Here is an 18,450-nt window from a genome sequence, read left to right as displayed (position 1 = left end):
ATTTAGTTAGTGAAGAGTTGGGATATGCCCATCTTGATGGTTTGGATGAGTCCATGGATGGGATGAAGATCGAAATGTAGATGAGATGAGCTTGGACGATGATTCAAATTCTCATAATGAGTATCACTGTCATCAAAATCCAAATGACATAGGGAAGGAAACGAAGTTTAACAATTTATGGGAAGATGTGAAGAGGCCCATTTATTCATCTTGTAGGAACAATCAAACGAAGTTATCTATAACAGTTGAGCTGGTTGATAAGTGCCTAAAATTGTATATTTTATATATGATTTTGTAGGCACTTTATAATATCATTTATGCTTAATTGAGTATTTTTACATCAAACCGTGCATTTTCTTTGGTCTAGTACATTAGGCGTGTTTTTGTAGTAATAATGGTATATTTGAATGCATGTGCATGAGCCGGTGGAAATTTCATGGTTATACTCTTGTAGGAACTTTTTGCGTGGCAACATAATTTGAAAGGCCCAAGCCCAAAGAGAAGAAGCCAAGACCGTGGACCCCGTACACCTCATGGACTTATTTGGAAAAGAGTACGTTGGGTGTTACTAGAAATTAATTGAGGATGCATGGGAACAACTTGATCAAACAAGTGGCTGGGAGAAAATCAGTGAGGGGAATTAAATAAGGAAGATTTGACTTTCTCATTTTGGAATAGACAATTCATGGTAAACAATACCCATTTCACCATTTTACCATATCTCTCACGTACCATATTTTGATCCTTACCATTTCATTTATTCTTCGGTTGACTAAGCACTTGCCACCTCATTATATTCTATCAAGTCAGTACCTTCATTTTACTCGGTATATATTCACTTCCCATTTATCAAGCATGCCACTCAATATTTCCATCTCCAGCATATTTCTTTATATGGGACCAGTCTATTCACCGAAAATCTTCCACTGTATTTTTGGCCCTACCAAATTTGTACCGCCACTTTGTACTAAACCAGCACACCACCTTCCCTTTTATCCCACCAATCTAATATATTATTCCTTGAGAGACAAATCAGCCACTGAATCATATTATCTCTTTCCCACATTAGTTGAATCCCCCAAATTTCCTTCCTATGCGAGCTGATCTTCCTTTTTTATATTTCCTTGGCTAGCTCAAAGCGAAGGATATAAATAGAGGGTGTTGAAGGCAATGAAGGCATCGAAGTTGGGAGAAGAAAAATACGTCACAGTGTTAGGCTAGTTTTAATCTTTTGTTCTCTTTGTTACATAGTGAGGAAGAGTTTTGGAGTGTGTACAATTTGCTCTCGATATACAATTCAATAAAGGAATCGGTTCAAGTTTCAATGGTTACTTTATTCTATTCCTTTATGCATTCTTTAAGCATTTCGGGCTAAAATCTCCACCCTAATGGTGGAAGATGAATACCCCAACATGAAGAGTTAGATTAACTTTTATATTTCTATATGTTTCAATTCTCCAATATTTATTTTGTACTATGATGTTCTTCTTATTTAATATATTGAAATAAGTTTTTATGAGTTCTATCACCACTTTGGGGTATTTCTCATAGTTCATTTATTTTTTTATATTAATTAGAGCATGATTCATTATTGTTTAATTTACTATCCTTGATGGTTAATACATTTTTCTATGAAGTGATTTTCCATGCTTAGATAGCGAAAATATCAATGCTAGAAGAATTGGAGGACATATATATCTTAGAAATTAAAATGAGACTAGCGTCTATAAATGTTGTTTTAATTGAAAATTATTCATCGAACTTTTGGAAGCGTCGTAGTTTGATGTAGTTTTAATATTGGAGAATGAACATTTGGAAATATAAAAGTTATCTTTTCTTTAATTAGGGTTGAAGTCTTTCACCATTAGGATTTCTTCATTCATTAATTTCTTGAAAAACAATTATTTAGTTCAATTAGTTAAAATATTTAGAATTAAATTTTCATTCTTAATTTAAATTAGTTAGCTAAAATCCAACAAACTGTTTTAAAATCAATATAGTTAGAAATTGGTTCATTAATTCTCTTCGCTCGAATTTCTCCATTTCAAGGTGTGGTTCGACTCTAACTTGCCACTGTTCTTTTTAATTGTTGCAGGTTTAGAAAATTATATTTATTGATTTGCAGATTCTAAACGACAAGAATTTGTGTAAATCACTGGTTAACCTTAAGACGAAACATCAGCTGTCAGACAACTGTTTCACCGATCTATTGAACACTCTAAGAGGAATTCTCCCTGAAGATAATACCTTACCAGTCAGTACATATGAAGCCAAAGAATTGATCAAGTCTTTAGGTATGGAGTATGAGACGATAGATGCTTGTCCAAATGACTGCATATTATATTGGAAAGATGATGAAAGTCTACAATGTTGTCCAAGATGTGGTGTAAGTAGATGGAAGAATGAAAGAGGTGATGATCTATTAGAGAAGAAAAAACCCGTACCAGCAAAAGTATTGAGATACTTCCCCTTAATACCGAGGTTGCAAAGATTGTATAGGTAATCCTCTTATTTAAATACTTATAACACATTGCCATTTGGTTTTAACACGTAGCCAATTAAGATATTTATGTTTTCGTAGTGTTCCTTGGATTGCGGAGCAAATGACATAGCATTCAAGAGCAGTTGTCGATGAAAATAGAATACGTCATCCAGTTGACTCTCTTAATTGGAGTACAATTGATGCTAAGTATCCGGAGTTTTCTTTTGAGCCTCGAAATGTCTGTCTAGGACTTGCAACGGATAGGTTTAATCCTTTTTCTTATCAGAGCAATTCGTATACTTGCTGGCCTGTTATGGTTGTTCCCTATAACTTACCTCCATCTCTTTGCATGAATAAGCAATTTGTTATGATGTCTATGTTGATACCCGGGAAGAGTAGTCCAGGAAAAAACATTGATGTCTACTTGCAGCCTTTGATTGCATAGTTGAAAGAGTTGTGGTCCACGGGCACTCCATGTTATGATTCTTATACTCGGTCTACTTTTACCATGAAAGCAGTTTTATTATGGGCTATTCACGACTTTCCTGCGTATGGCATGCTTTCTGGTTATAGAATTGGTGGAACTTGTGGTTGTCCTGTTTGTGTCGAAAATATGTGTTCAATTAGATTGAAACATGGGTCTAAGACTGCATATATGGGTCACAGAAGATTTCTTCCTGAAGATCATCCTTTTAGGCGTCAAAAGAAACCGTTTGATGGAAAGGAAGAACTTGAGACTGCTCCATCCCAATTGACCGGTACTCAGGTGTTGAGCATAGTAGAAGGGTTTGAAACGGTGTATGGAAAGGGGGCACCAGATAATGGCCCTAGTGCATGGACCAAATGCTCAATTCTAACTAAGTTGCCATATTGGGAGGCAAGTAATGTTTTAACAATATTTTGAATATGATTTATCATGTGTCATTGTCATTTGAATGTTTGTATAATGCACAGGACTTGTGTGTCTTTCACAATTTGGATGTGATGCATGTAGAAAAGAATATTGCGGAGAATCTTATTGCAACTATTATGAAATTGGACAAGAGTAAAGATGGGTTGAAAGCACGCCTAGATTTGAAAGAGATGAAAATTAAGCAACACTTGTGGCCCATAGAATCGGGAGATAAGTTACTATTACCAAAGGCTGAGTTTGCTCTATCCTAGGTTGAGAAAAAACTCTTCTTAGAGACTTTGTCCACTTTGAAGGTACCTATTGGATATAACTCTAATTGGAAGCGACATGCAAGTAGGGTAGATTTTCAATTGAAAGGACTGAAGTCACATGATTATCATATTTTAATGCAACAATTATTACCATTACTACTAATGCACGCTTTTAAAAAACACAAGCCATTGTGTGTAGCTATTGGGCAATTGTCAACATTCTTTAAAATCCTTTGCTCAAAAGTAATTTACCGTGATGAGTTTCGTATTGCAAAAGAAAGAGTGATCGAAGCATTGTGTGTCTTTGAGAAATATTTTCCACCTCCGTTCTTTGTTATCATGACACACCTTGTTGTGCATTTGGCGGAAGAAGCAGAAATTTGTGGACCAGTTTGGAGTCGGTGGATGTACATTTTTGAGCGGTAAGTCTTTTGAGCAAATCATGCTTATTTTTGTTATTAGTTATAAATAATATATTTTGGTGGTGACATGTCTTAGGATGCTGAGATCTTATAAGAAGTACGTAAAGAATCCGGCACACCCTGAAGGTTGTATTGCTGAACGTTATGTCATTGAAGAATCAATAATGTACTGCATGGAGCACATGCCTAATGGCTCAAAGGGAAGCCACGAGCACATGCCTAATGGCTCAAAGGGAAGCCACAAGCGGGACAAGGAGATCGAGATATATTGATGATGATGGTGAATTTGTAAGCGAAAAACCCCTTAACAAAAAAGGGGTACATACACTAACTAATGTGCAATATGAACAAGTGCGAAAATGGGTGCTTAAATATTCAAAAGTTGTGATTCCATGGAGAAAGTAAGTATAACTAGTCAAGGTTATCTTAATTTGTGACTATGTAACTGGGGAGGCATATATTTGACTTGTATTAGTTCTATTTCCTATTTAGGAAATACCAAGCACACGTCAATGGATTCAAATCTAGCAGTCGCAAACGTCAACAGCTCCGATGAGTTTTATTCCTTGGTTAAGGCAACAAGTAAAACATCTTCACACCAAATTCAACATTTAAAGTTCAATTAATATTAGGTAGTTTTGCTCAATATGTATATATATGTTGGGTTTTTTGACAGCTTGAAAATAGTGAGATGTCTGTCATCAAGAGACTTGCCGATGGTCCGCACTTTCAAGCAACATCTTATAATTCCTATCAAGCAAGTGGATATGTGTTTTCTACTGCTGAATGGGAAATTAACAAGACAACTCAGAATTCCGGAGTTAAAATGAACGCGATGACCAGTTTTCGCTCGAGTGCTAAAGATAGGAATCTTGTCGATGAAGAAGCTACCTATTATGGGGTCATAAGACAAATTCTCGAGTTAAACTACTTTGACTTTACTCAAACTGTATTTTATTGTGATTGGGTTTGAATTGAGGATAAAGCGAATGGATGTTACTTTGACCCTGATATTAATTTAGTTTTTGTGAATTTTAGTAAGTTCCGAAGAAGTTCAAAGTTTGAAGATGAGCCATTTATCCTAGCATCTCAGGCCTCTCAAGTATTTTATTGTAAAGATCCAACAAGGAGTGGCTAGAATGTGGTGTTAGATGCTCCAAAGAGACTAACTAGAGATATGGATGCTTATGAAGATCCCTTGACTTTTGAGTCTAGAGTGCCTACAAAATTTTTACATACATTAGATTTAGAAGATGTTGGAGAAATAGGTGCAGATTGTGTACCAAACAATTCTCGTATTTTGAAAAAAAAAAAGCGATGAATGAATGATATGCATTTGTAACCTTGTCACACCCCGAATTTCGACAGAATTCGGAAAAACATTATTTATCCCCGACCCTTCGATCTCCGAGGTGTGACGCACTCTCCACTCCCAAAAGCCCATAAACAGTTTTAAAATATGCGGATAATTAAAAGCCAATAAAAATTTTAACTTAAACAACAGTCATCTTCATTATAAAACAATTTACAAATGAAAAGGCAAATAATATTATCTCAACTGAAAATCTATATCACCTCAAGGGAAAACAAAACACAACCTGAGATGCAATGCTAACGCAAACCACAAGCAGCAACCAATCTTCTTCATCACTAAACCTGTCAAGACTTATCAACTATGTTCATTTAATGAACACACCCGATAAGCAAACATGCAAATCGGGTCAGTATTATAAACAATGCTGGTGTGAGTAGCCCTAAAATACAACATATAATATACATATATATACACAATCCATACGGCAGTTAGTTCCTCCACCGAGGCGCCTTAACTTTCAACGACAAATACAACATCCTTAAGAATAATAATTAAGGCAGGTAGTTCCTCCACTGAGGCGCCTTAACTTCCCACTAACCACACAACAAACTATACACATAATAAATAAGGCATGTAGTTCCTCCATCGAGGCGCCTTAGGTTCAACTAAACAAATAACCAAACAAACGTATTATATATGTACCTCATTTCCTGCTCAATCACAGAGTGGGTCGTCTCTGCCCAAGCAATTAGTTTGACCCACCCTTCTGCAAAACCATATACAATCATCTATCTACAGATACATCATTAACAAACATATTACCATAATTATATTAATTAAGGTTTTCTTTGCGTGTCCCTAAAATCACGTCGTATCTATGTCTTACCTAGTTTCCCTGGCTACCACAATCGCTACCCAACGCCGAACATGTACATCCACATGCCTCCCCTTACATAATGAACCACTCCGTGCGTAACCACCACCGGCGGGATGCCGCGACACCGTAAATCCTCACACGGAAGCAATTATGTAAATCGCCACTATTCGGCATAAAATATTGCGATCATTGTTCTATTTTGCCAACGGAATAATCAAGCCACCATTCGGTTATCGCCGGGAGGGTCGCCGAAGCCATTCGGATTAAGCGAAACGCCGGAAGGGCCGCCATTCCATTAACTCAAACGCCGGAAGAAGGGCCAATCACATGAGTTGTGGTAGTCGGGGTTCTAGGATTTTCGTTACGTAATTTATTCAGGTGTCATACATTAATGACTCATAAACATTCCACTATATCACGTGCAGGTCAATTACCTTATTGCACTAAGCCATAATATTTAGAAACATCTCAATTATATCTCATAACCATTTTCATACTTTCACATGCCAATATATTATTGCACTACACCACACTCCCGTGGGCAAATATTCACCAATACTATGCTACCTCATAGTAGCATCTCACATATATAATAATGGAGCGTTTATATAAATTCCTCCAAAAATATTACCTTAATATATATATCCCAACATATGATATCATGTCATAATGCTTCAACGTATCGCATACATTTTTATAGCGTATTAGGAATATAATGTCTCCTAACATCTCAATATCGTCACGTGTCAAAAATACACAACATCAATGTCAAATCTTTATTAGATAAGGACAAACCAATTATGCAGGCTTCCACAGCATTTTATTACTATATGTGTTCATATAATATACACATAAAACGTAGTACAAATAAACAGTCCACAGTCCACAATCAAAGCCCAAAATATATATGCTTTACACACTACTCACATCAAATCTAAATTAGATAATGACCAACCAAGTTATACAATCTCAACAATATTTTATTACTATATTTATCCATATAATCAAATATGTGAAAAACTGGAAAAGTCAACATTCCCAGTCAAAGTCAACGGTCAACGGTCAAAGTCAACGGTCAACCCATCATGGTCAAGGTCAAACTCAACATGTCATGGTCAAAGTCAAAGTCAACATGTCCTGGTCAAAGTCAAAGTCAACCGTCAAAGTCAACGGTCGATGGTCAAAGTCAATTCATCATTGTCAAAGTCAAACTGTCGTTTCCGTGTTCGACAGGTTCATGGTCATAGCCAGGGTTCATGGCTAAGGTCAAAGGTGCATGGCTCATGGGCTCATGACCAAGGTCATAGTCCGGACCCAATTGGCCAAGCCCAAACCTTAGAACCCGAAAGTTTAAACATTTAGAGATCTACTTAGATCTATTTTAAGTCCAATGGACTGGTCCCAAACAATATTAGAAATGGGCCCAAAACTTTAGATCGAATCGGCCCAAAATGCTAAATTAATTAGTTTGGCCCAATCGAATAGAACTTCGCCCACAACTAACACTAAACCCAAATTTTCGGTCCAACCACTATTGAAATTTCGGCCAAGCCAATAAAACATTTCGGCCCAACAACTTAACTAAAAACCGGCCCAACCAAACTAATGTTTTTGGCCCAAATAACTTAACCCACACCCGGGCCCAACCCAAATAGCTAAGGCCCAAGCCCAAATTCGGTCCACAGTTCTTCTTCTTCCCTAGTTCTCCTCCTCCAGCCACCAATCTCCGGCCACCCACTCCCATTTTGAACCAAGCGGTTTCACTCCTAACCACAAACCCTACAACTTTAATAAAATCAAAAACTCTAATCCTTTGATCCCCCATCTTCCTCAACATTAGATCTGATTTTTACGCCAAGAATTAATGGCTCCTCCAAGCTATCAACAAATTTCATCCAAATTCTAACGTTCAAACATACATCAACAACCCACAAAACAACATAGCGGATCAAACACGAAAATAAAACCAAAAATAAAATCCCTCGAGATCGGTAATAACGTTTTTTTCGGAGAGGAGGTGTGGGGCTCGCGCCCCCTCACCGACTTCGCAAGGCTTCCAACAAGTACCCAAATGGTTGGGTTCCGATCCCCCACCACCACCAAACTTTTGGAGTGAAATCAACACCCACTCAAAACCACTCAAAACCTCCGGGTTCACCACATCGCCGACGCCATTAACGCGTGCAGCCGAAGCTTCGACAAAGACGACATCAACTTCGATACACATCCAAAACATAAAGGGTTCAAACAACCCCAAAGACAGGACGATGCCATTATCTCGGGCATGCGACGCTGCCATTGACGCTCCTCGAAGCTTTGCTCTCCAAAGCTTAACAGTTTACCCAATTTAACACAGTTTCGACAGTTAAATTCAAAATCCGAAATTCAATAAAGTTTAATCAAACAGATGACCCGAATTCCAATACCACGGATAATGAACAGTATCAATACACAAAAAACCATAAATTCGGTGAAATAGCAAAATAGCTACTCACCTGTATGAACATCTCCTACGAACTTCTCCGAGTCCGAGCCGTTGCGCTCCACCCTCCAGAAATCCAGCTTCTCTATCTGCCTCCATTTTCATTATTTTATTTTTCTCTGAACCCTATTTTCTAGAACAATGTGTTTATATATTTGGGTCCGAAACCCAAGCCCAACACAGACTCGGGCCCAAAAACTAGGCCCACGTATCCCGAGTCCAATCCGACAAATTTTGAAAATAAATAATTAAATTAATTAATTAATAAATAAATATGTATTTAAAAATACGGGCGTAACAGCTATACACATCTCAAAAGGATCTCGTCCCGAGATTCGAAAGTAAAGCTATACGAACCAATACGTTGGTTATTAACTTAGAACATACACAAGAATGCACGTTGATTAAACTTAAACAAGATAACACTGGTATTAATTATTTTAATTAATTTCAGAATATATGTCCTCATGCCATTACAAAACCTATTACAGTTTAGCTGTCTATATTAAACCAAATTATTATTGTCACTTAAACGCAAGATAAATATATCATATCTTTTTTAGCATGCAGTTTCTTGACACGTAGCAAACTCTACGAAAAAAATATTCTACTTAATTAATCAATAATATGGAGTAAGTTCCGCCCAGTATAAAACATTATGGAGTTTTCATTATCATGCATAAAAGAAAATTAGTGTCCTGATACACCTAAAAATAAAAATTACTCATGTCATTGATACTATAATAAAACTTTATATTTACTTTAGTCATGCTCTCATAAATATTAAATTTAAAACAACTCTTGAAATCCTAATTCATGCTTGCAACTGGATCAAATATAGCACGTATCAAAAAATAATTTTCATATTCATCTATCAAAATCATATAGACTGAAACAAAACAATTAAGAATAAATACTCGAATATGCAAAAATCATGTGAAACTAATTTAACGATATTAATCAATCATATACGCACGGTAATAGTTCACCTATATACAATAATATATAAACGTGTATACACAGGTATACACATCTCAAAAGGAAAACACGTGTATACGCAAGTATACACATCTCAAAAAGAATACACGTATATTTTATTATTATTATATATTTTTTTCTATTTATAATTAATCACATCTAACAAATTAATCTCTTATACTTCAAAATATTATTCATCCATTAAAGTGTACAAGTGAGGGAAGATAGTTCCTCCAACACCGAGGCAATTAATTCCTTACTCAGTACGTCACAAAGCCACCAGATAATACAACTCATTTAATATAGATAAAATATCTCCTTGCTTCTTGAACAATCACATAACACCCAAATACAAAGTTCACAAACAGGTACGGTCGTCATACTTAATCCATACTCCACGTGAAAATGATCACCAACAACAAAACCACACTATAGCAGCACACATCATTTTGATCAAATCCGTCAATAATTAACATATTATACATATAACCACTCCTCATATGATAAGGAAAAATAAAAGCATTTCATATGCACTCCACAAGAGTAATTAATATAAATATACACATTCCACGTACAAACAAATCAAGAAAAAATATTGACTCTCTTTATTTCTATATCTCTTTCATTTTCTTTGTAAAAATAAAACAACTAGTGGAAATAGTTTTGAAAATAATACTTCCTAAACACTACCCATAAACTACGATCCGAGAATCACCTAGACTCACCTAAGTCTAAGCTAACCAAATGCTCTGATACCAAACTGTTTTACTGGGGTGTTTGGGCAAGCCGCCATTCATGGCTTCTCCAAGCTTCCCATGAAACCTCCTCGTCCGACCACACAACCACCACCAAACAAATCGACAGCCACCTTCCACTCACCATCACTAGCCACCCCCGATTCTAACCCAAAAACAGCCTAACCGAGTTTTTCTCACGACTCTCCACCGGCGCCATTAACGCCTGTCGAAGCTTCGACAGCCCGACACCAACCCAACCTTCATCCCCTTACTACCACCAACAGTTTATATAATATTGTGTCGGAAATTTCTTGGTGCCGCCAGAAATGTTTCTTCAGAGCTTGAACAGCTCAACCAAAACCACAGTTCCCAGTTCGACAGTTTCAAAGATAACCAAAACAATAGGCTTAATATTTAGCCAGTTTAATAATACGATACATGGCGAAGAAAAATGGACAGTAAAATGGAATGAAAACATGAGATCAGAAATCTGTTTTACGTGGTGAGGGTAGAAGACTAACTACTCACCTTAATCCCAAAGCTCCACGAATCCCTCGTAGTCCGAGCCATCGCGCTCCACCCTCCAGAAATCCAGCTTCTCTCTCTGCCTCCATTTTCATTATTTTATTTTTCTCTGAACCCTATTTTCCAGAACAATGTGTTTATATATTTGGGTCCGAAACCCAAGCCCAACACAGACTCGGACCCAAAAACTAGGCCCACGTATCCCGAGTCCAATCCGACGAATTTTGAAAATAAATAATTAAATTAATTAATTAATAAATAAATATGTATTTAAAAATACGGGCGTTACAAACCTAGTCCAATGACATTGTAAAAAGCTGGAGAAATATATGCATTTGTAACCTATAATCAGTCAAATTAGTACATGTTTTTTCTTTATGGATGTTTTTGAATTTTTTTTATGTTAGCCAATGATTGATATTTTGCTTTGGACACTTGAGCACTTGTTATTGTACACTTTTTATGCATGATTTATAAGATGTTGTGTCACTTTGTCTAGCATTACTTTGTCTAGTATAGTCATAAAGACATTTTAGACTTTGTTTCTCCATTGTACGATATTTGAGCCAATAATCTGTTTGCTTTTTTTAGGATATGGCAGACCAGGAGAACGCAGAGGTATATCTTAGTGATTAAAGGTGTGTAAGTTTCATTGAATATGCTATTTTCTAATGGTTTGTGTTCTATAAAGAGCTTAAGAAAAAAGTTAAAAAAGGCCAAGAAGGGAAAGGTTGTGATGCATGATGATAAGCCTACAAATACTTCGAGGGTTAAGGTAATTAATTTCGTGACTAAGGTGTATAATTTTCATTGCATTTTTTGTGTACTAATGATTTGTTTAAAAAGGCCAAGAAGCGAAAAGCTGTGATGCATGATGATAAGCCTACAAATACTTCGAGGGTTGAGGTAATTTCATGACTAAGGTGTATAACTTTCATTGCATTTTTTGTGTACTAATGATTTGTTTAAAAAGGCCAAAAAGGGAAAAGTTGTGATGCATGATGTTATGCCTACAATGGCGAAGGTAATGTCATTACTAAAGTCTAAAGGTATATAAATTTCATTGAAAATGTCAATTTCTAATAGTTTGTATTATTTTCAAGAGCTCAAAACAAGGGAAGAAAAGGATTAAGAAAGAAAAAGATTCCATACATGCTGCGTTAACTAGAGATACAAATGGAGGAGTATGTTTTGTTGATTCAAGAGCTGTTGGTGTTGATCCAGGTTAAAAAATATTTTGTTTTGAACAGTTTACCTGCTACACTATATTAAGTGTTAAATATGCATTTCCTTGTTCTTATGCTCAATTTCAGGATCAAGTGCTACGGTGAGTCATCAAGGGTCAATCCCTTTGTTTATATCACGATTCTTTGAGAATCTTGCTGGTAATGACTTTTGAGAAACAGTGTAAGAAACAAGCTAATATATTAAGTTAGTGCATGGATTTTTTGATACATGTTCCTGATTTCAGGTTCATCATCAAATGCGTCCCAAGTTTTTGAGCCACATGATGGAAACCCTCCACAAGATGGAAACCCTTATGGTAATACACTTTTGATTTATTATCTTTTGTACTTCTTTGTTTAGGTGTACAGTAGTTCATTTATTTCCTTTGAGTTTTTACATTTTGTTTTAAGCCTCCATTTTATTTTAAACAATAAATGGCTCTTGGTACTGTTCCCAACTTGGTAGTGAGATAAATCAAACTTTATTATGTCATGTCTTCGTGCAACTGTCAATGCTCCATCTTCAATGATTGATTATATATAGTACAAGTGAATGACTAAATTACTCAATCTCTCGTTGAATATTTTTGGTTTTGGCTACTGAAATATGCCAATACTATAAGACCTAATAGTGTCTAATACATGCCTCAACTGTTATTTGTCCATTTATCTTTTTTTTTTTTTTTTTTTTTTTTTTTTTAGTAAGTATGTATTATTTAGTTCTCTCCATCCTTTGGCACTCAAATCCTGTGATAATATGGTATTTTCCATCTTTTTTATGTTTAATTTTATTGATCTTTAAATTTTGAACTCTTAAATTTGTGATATCATGTGAAACTATAATAGCATGATTCGGCAACTTTGTAAAGGGCTATAAGGATATTGATTGTTTTCAATCTTTTTACCTCGAGTTAATTTTTCTCTCATGTTACGTACCCTTCTATTGATCATAAATTTCGACTGAAATTTTTTGTGCTCTGAAGAACTATGAACTTTCCAGGGTATTATTGTACTGTATATTGTCAGCATTAGTAGCTTAGCATTTGGACCCCATGGACTCAAAAGTAACCAGTATTGTGTATGTCTAACATATTATATTTCGGAAGGTTAAGTGCATTTTTGGTTATCTGGAACTCTCACATTTGATTTTGGGGTTAACCTTTCTGCTGATTCTGTCAGGGTCACTTTGGGTGTCTTAATGTGGACCTTAAATTTGCTTACTACTTTTTCTTACATTTATGTACTTAAGTTTGTGTTGAAACTTACAGAAGTGTATCTGTCCCATTTATTCTCCATTTATGCATTTGAGTTTTTTTTGGTGTAGTTCATTTTATTTTATGGTTCATTGACTTAGTTTTTGTTGAATATAGGAAAGAAATTTATTGAATTTTGACGATAGACAACCAGTTGGAGATAATTCAAGTAGCTATTTCAAGACACTTGGTTGGTGGAATTAAGAAAACTCATTGTCCAATTTTCTATGAAAGTTTCACAAACGTTCTTGATCAAACTAAGAATGCAATTTGGAAGAGTATCAAGGTTAGTGTTGAAAATACATCAAAATGAATTTTTATTTATTTGTAAGTATATAAGATTAACATTGATCGACTTCATTCTTATACTGAAAAGAGTACCATGTTTCCAATACATATATGAAATGTCAACTCAAGAAGGTTGGTAAGTCTTTCGGGGAGTACAAGCATCGCCTTAGAGTTAAACACTATGACAAATACAAAAATAATGACGAAAGGAAAAGGAACCGTCCTAAAGGAGTAAAAGCGGGACGAGTGGGAGAGATTTGTAGACAATGAATCGAAACCTTTCAGGAAGCGAATGCGGTTGATTGACAAGAAATCAAGACAAGCAAAGAAAGTCTTTGCATACATCAGTGAGAAAGAGGATCAGCAATAACAATCCATGAGTTGGTATGTTATTTTGCATCTTAATGTATGAGAAATCAGAAAACAGTAAGTTGGTTCTTATATCTTTTCTTCTATTATTTGTTTTTTTAGAAAAAGAGGAATCCTGGTGCTAAGTTCACCAGAACAGATTCTTACATAGCTATCCATACACGCAAAGATGATTCTTTCATTGCTCCCGAGAGGATGGTGAGCTATTTAAATATTAAATTGGAACTAGTTATGACTATTATATGTTTTGCTTTTGTGTGCATGTACAAATAATTCGTTTTGTTCTTTGTGTCATTGTAATAGGCTAGAATTAATGCTATAATTGAAGTTGATCCGTCTAGCGTTGACTTAGACTTGGATAATGATCCGGTTGCGCAAGTGTTTGGTATCGATAAATATGGTCGGGTGTGTGGTATGAGTGTTGGTATCACGAAAACTTCTCTTGTATCATCAGCTCCTGCCAAAGAGAAGCTTCACCAAGAGTACTAACAACGCACTATGGTTGAAGAGCGGGTTATGAGTCTAGAGAAACATATGATCAATCTCACCCAAATCTTGGTGGAAATGAAAGACCAACAAACAAATTCACAAAAGAGTGTTACTGCTAATGCAGCAACATCTAATGTAATCTAATTATATCTCTTGAAATGCTTGAGCTGCTTTTTGCAATAAATTTATGCTTAACTGCTTAATTTGCTTTTCTTTGTTAATGTTTTATTTGTTTTGTAGGTAAGGGAACCAACAAATACACAACCTTCACGAGGTATGCAACTGTGTGAAATGTTCAACATGCATAGAGAACTGATTGCTAAGGGAAGAGCGACGAAGGGAAACATTTTTTATGATCCGGATGTTGATTCCTCAATGGAGATGTACAATGTCCAAGTATCTCTCATCCTTGATCGTAGTGAGCGACTGTATGAGTCCAAAAGGACATTTGGAGAGCTTCAACTGCCCATAACAGTGAAATGGCCAGCAATCTTTACTCGTTTTGTTTAGGTATGAATTTTAAGTTTTCTCAATTCTTGTTGGGTGTCCTGCTATATATGGTTGAGGGTTTTGAAACTTTTTAAGGTAATGAGGGGATCATTAGATGATAGGTATAGTTCTATGACTTGGGTTTCTGTTCTTTCAACATGTTCAGTACTTGTTGATATTCGACGCTTATACTTTTTTCAGAGTCCTGTTTTAGAGTCCTGTTTTAGTGATGTTTTAGTTATTTCTTTTAAACTTATACTTTTTTCAGCCTTTCTTTTTTGTCACAACTGTTTAAAGCCTTTTCAGATATTATTAGAATGCCCAAAACAAAATTTCTATATATTATTAAACACTTTTCAGATAAACCCCAGTTCCAAAATCCAAACTTTAGGCCTAAACTCAATTTTGAAATAAAACCATAATAACCAAGTTACTTTTTGGACAAATTAAAGCTGAAAATATAGCTAATAATCAATTCCTGACAATACCCACGTCTTAATTCAATCTATAAACCAATAAAAACACTTAAGGGGTGTAAAGAAATGAACCTAAGAACCCAAAAACACAATCCTCTGATGAAGAAGCATGTTATTTGCATCCAGTTCTTCAGGTCTGGGCATCCATTCAGGAGCAGAGTTGGAAATAGTCTTTCTGGAACATTTAATGGAGATGGGGATGGTTCTCTTTTTTAGAGTTGTTTGAGTGAGTTTAAATTTGGTAAATTCACCATGAGAGAAAAAACATGCAGGGGTTCTTGAAGGTGGTGAAGTAGTAGTGAACGTTAAACTTCTCTCCATTGGCTTTAGCTTTCTGTCTCTCTTGCTGATCTTTTAAGCTGGTTACTATTTTTGAGGATTGCCCTGTGAACGTGTTTTTCGGCAACTTTTTGGGTGCGGTTTTTCACACCCATCTGAGATGGGTGCACATAAAATATCTTAACCATTACTTGCTTGTCAAGGTCCTTTCCTGGCACCGCCCCGTTGTGCTTAATTATAAATAGGGTTTCTATTCTTTTAACATGTTCAGTACTTGTTGATATTCGACACTTATACTTTTTTCAGAGTCCTGTTTTAAGTGATGTTTTAGTGATTTCTTTTAAACTTATACTTTTTTCAGCCTTTCTTTTTTGTCACAACTGTTTGAAGCCTGCAAACAAGTCTAAAAAGTGTACACACACTATAAACCAACAGAGTAGTAGAGCACACTTTCTTCTAGTAAAGGAAATGAAGCTTTGTTATTGTTAGTGAGTAAAGACATTTAACTCTCAACAATGATTACGATTTCTGTCCAGCTGTCCATTTACAATTAGCTTGTTTAATAAAGGAAGAGGCACCACTAAAATGCTTTGTTATTGCATTGAGTTATAGTATGACTCTGTGGTTGTATGATTACTACCAACTTTGTGAGGAATTGAGGTATAGGTCTAAGCCCCAAAAAGGTTTATCCTTATGTGATTTAGAACCCATAACCATGTGAATAACCTGGTAATGTAGGTGGGTGTACTAAATCATCACTTGTGGATCATTGGATTTTCAATATGTATATAATGTTAAGAACTTAAGGTGAATATTCAATGAATGAGAGTTGAGTGGTTTCTCTTGTTGAGATTTGAGTGATTCCTCTCGGAACGCAGTGATTATGTTCATTGTTTTCTTTTGTTATTTTCTACATCATCACCTCGGGTTTGCTAATTTCTATTTCTAAAAGAGACTTCATTGGGAAGGGGGTTGAAGCTTTTAGGTTCTTTAATAAAATGCAATTAGTAGGTGTACTTCCTAGTTTAAAATCAGTCATAAGCCTCATATCGATTTGTTCGGTCTGCTTTGTCTGATTTTGTGGCAATAATATGTGATTGGAGGTCTTTATATGGTGTTTGACTATTTGGACTAGGGGTTTGAGTAGCTTTGTTTGCGTCTTAACTCTTGATTTAAATGGGAAGAGACTAAGTAGCTTTTTCGTAGAAAACACCTCTACCCATACAATCTGCAGCTGTAGTACTACCTGCCTAAACTATTCCTTGAGTGTTTTGTACTGTGTCTAACTTTTGTGTATATTTTTATGTCTTGCAGGACTTTGAGGCACTTTCTGGTTGTTTGTCCCAACTCTAGCTTGACATCTTATACTCACACAAGGATATACAAAGCTTGATAGTTATTAGTCAATGATGTACAATGATATACAATTAGTTTGTTGTTTGTTGATTTGCATATACTGGAATAGCTGATGGTCATATCATTTTTTGGAATGGTGATTCGTGACAGATTTTGCCTACACTTTGATATACAATTAGTTAGTTGGACCTCATCAAAAAGCTCTGCTGAGCCTGAATGTCCAGGTCAAATTTCTTTTTTTTTAAAAAAAAAAACTAAAACCCAAAAACCACGCCCCATAAGTGTCTATGAAAAAAACCACGCTATCTTAGGAGTGGTTCTTTCTTAAAGCGGCTATTGTATTTTCCAAGGCAAAAGACGCTTACCAAAGCGTGGTTTAAAATTTAAGACATGCTTATAAATGGGTCACCATCCGTCACTTTTTGTGCGTGGTTGTTTAGGATAAAGGACGCACTGTACATGTCTTTCTTAGGTGATTTTGTTGTAGTGTATATTGAATGTCACTTGAAGCATAATTTGGTTAGATAGAAGATATCATTAAAGATTGAAAAAGTATTTGATAATAAGGTAGAAAGCACGTTGAAAGCCACATATTATCATCATGGTTATGAGTATAAAATTTGTAAGTATGGTGAGTTTATATTGGTGATTTTACTAGGCATGATAGGTAGATATATTAGACTAATTCTAAGATTTAGGTAGATTCTTCTTCAACTTTTATCTTCTCTCATACGTAAATAATATTATAATTTAGTATATAGTTTAATAACCAATTTCATATCCTATAAATTTATACTTAGCCGCATCATATAAATCTTCTTTTACTTAATGTAATTTGTGTTCATATTTCTATTGAGTTAAAGTAGCACTTTAGACGTGGATTGATGCTCTTACTTGTCTTTATACTATTTTTTATTCATTAGGTTAAGTAAGTTTTTATAAAGATCGGTAAAAGACAACGACAATCTATAATTAGTACATTTTTTTATTGTCTTTCAAATGACGTCACTGCCCAACTAAGCTGTTTTTACTTTTCAATAAAAGAATTAATATATATTGCATTCAGTAATTGTCACCTTAGTTTGACATAGTTATTAATATTGCATCATTATACTTTACTATAGAATTGTATATTTTGTAGCACGTGTCTTTAATTTTAATTTATGAAATTAGTTTGTTAATCAAGTAGAAAGAGCATAATAGAAATCTTAATTTAAAATTTTGAAATTTTTTGAAATTTTAC

The 18,450-nt window shown here is 35.2% G+C and overlaps 1 long non-coding RNA gene across 1 annotated transcript; it reads left to right on the top strand.

Annotated features, from left to right (window-relative positions):
- The first annotated feature begins 890 nt into the window (after nt 1-890).
- LOC147494081 (uncharacterized) lies at nt 891-4,455 on the top strand. Its single transcript, XR_015199142.1, has 4 exons — nt 891-1,327; nt 2,096-2,499; nt 2,582-4,068; nt 4,145-4,455. It is a non-coding gene; the product is annotated as an uncharacterized LOC147494081 (long non-coding RNA).
- Nucleotides 4,456-18,450: the final 13,995 nt, after the last annotated feature.

Source organism: Coptis chinensis, chromosome 6, assembly GCF_015680905.1.
Source record: "Coptis chinensis isolate HL-2020 chromosome 6, ASM1568090v1, whole genome shotgun sequence".
Lineage (NCBI taxonomy): Eukaryota > Viridiplantae > Streptophyta > Magnoliopsida > Ranunculales > Ranunculaceae > Coptis > Coptis chinensis.
This window is presented reverse-complemented; position numbering and strand designations above follow the sequence as displayed.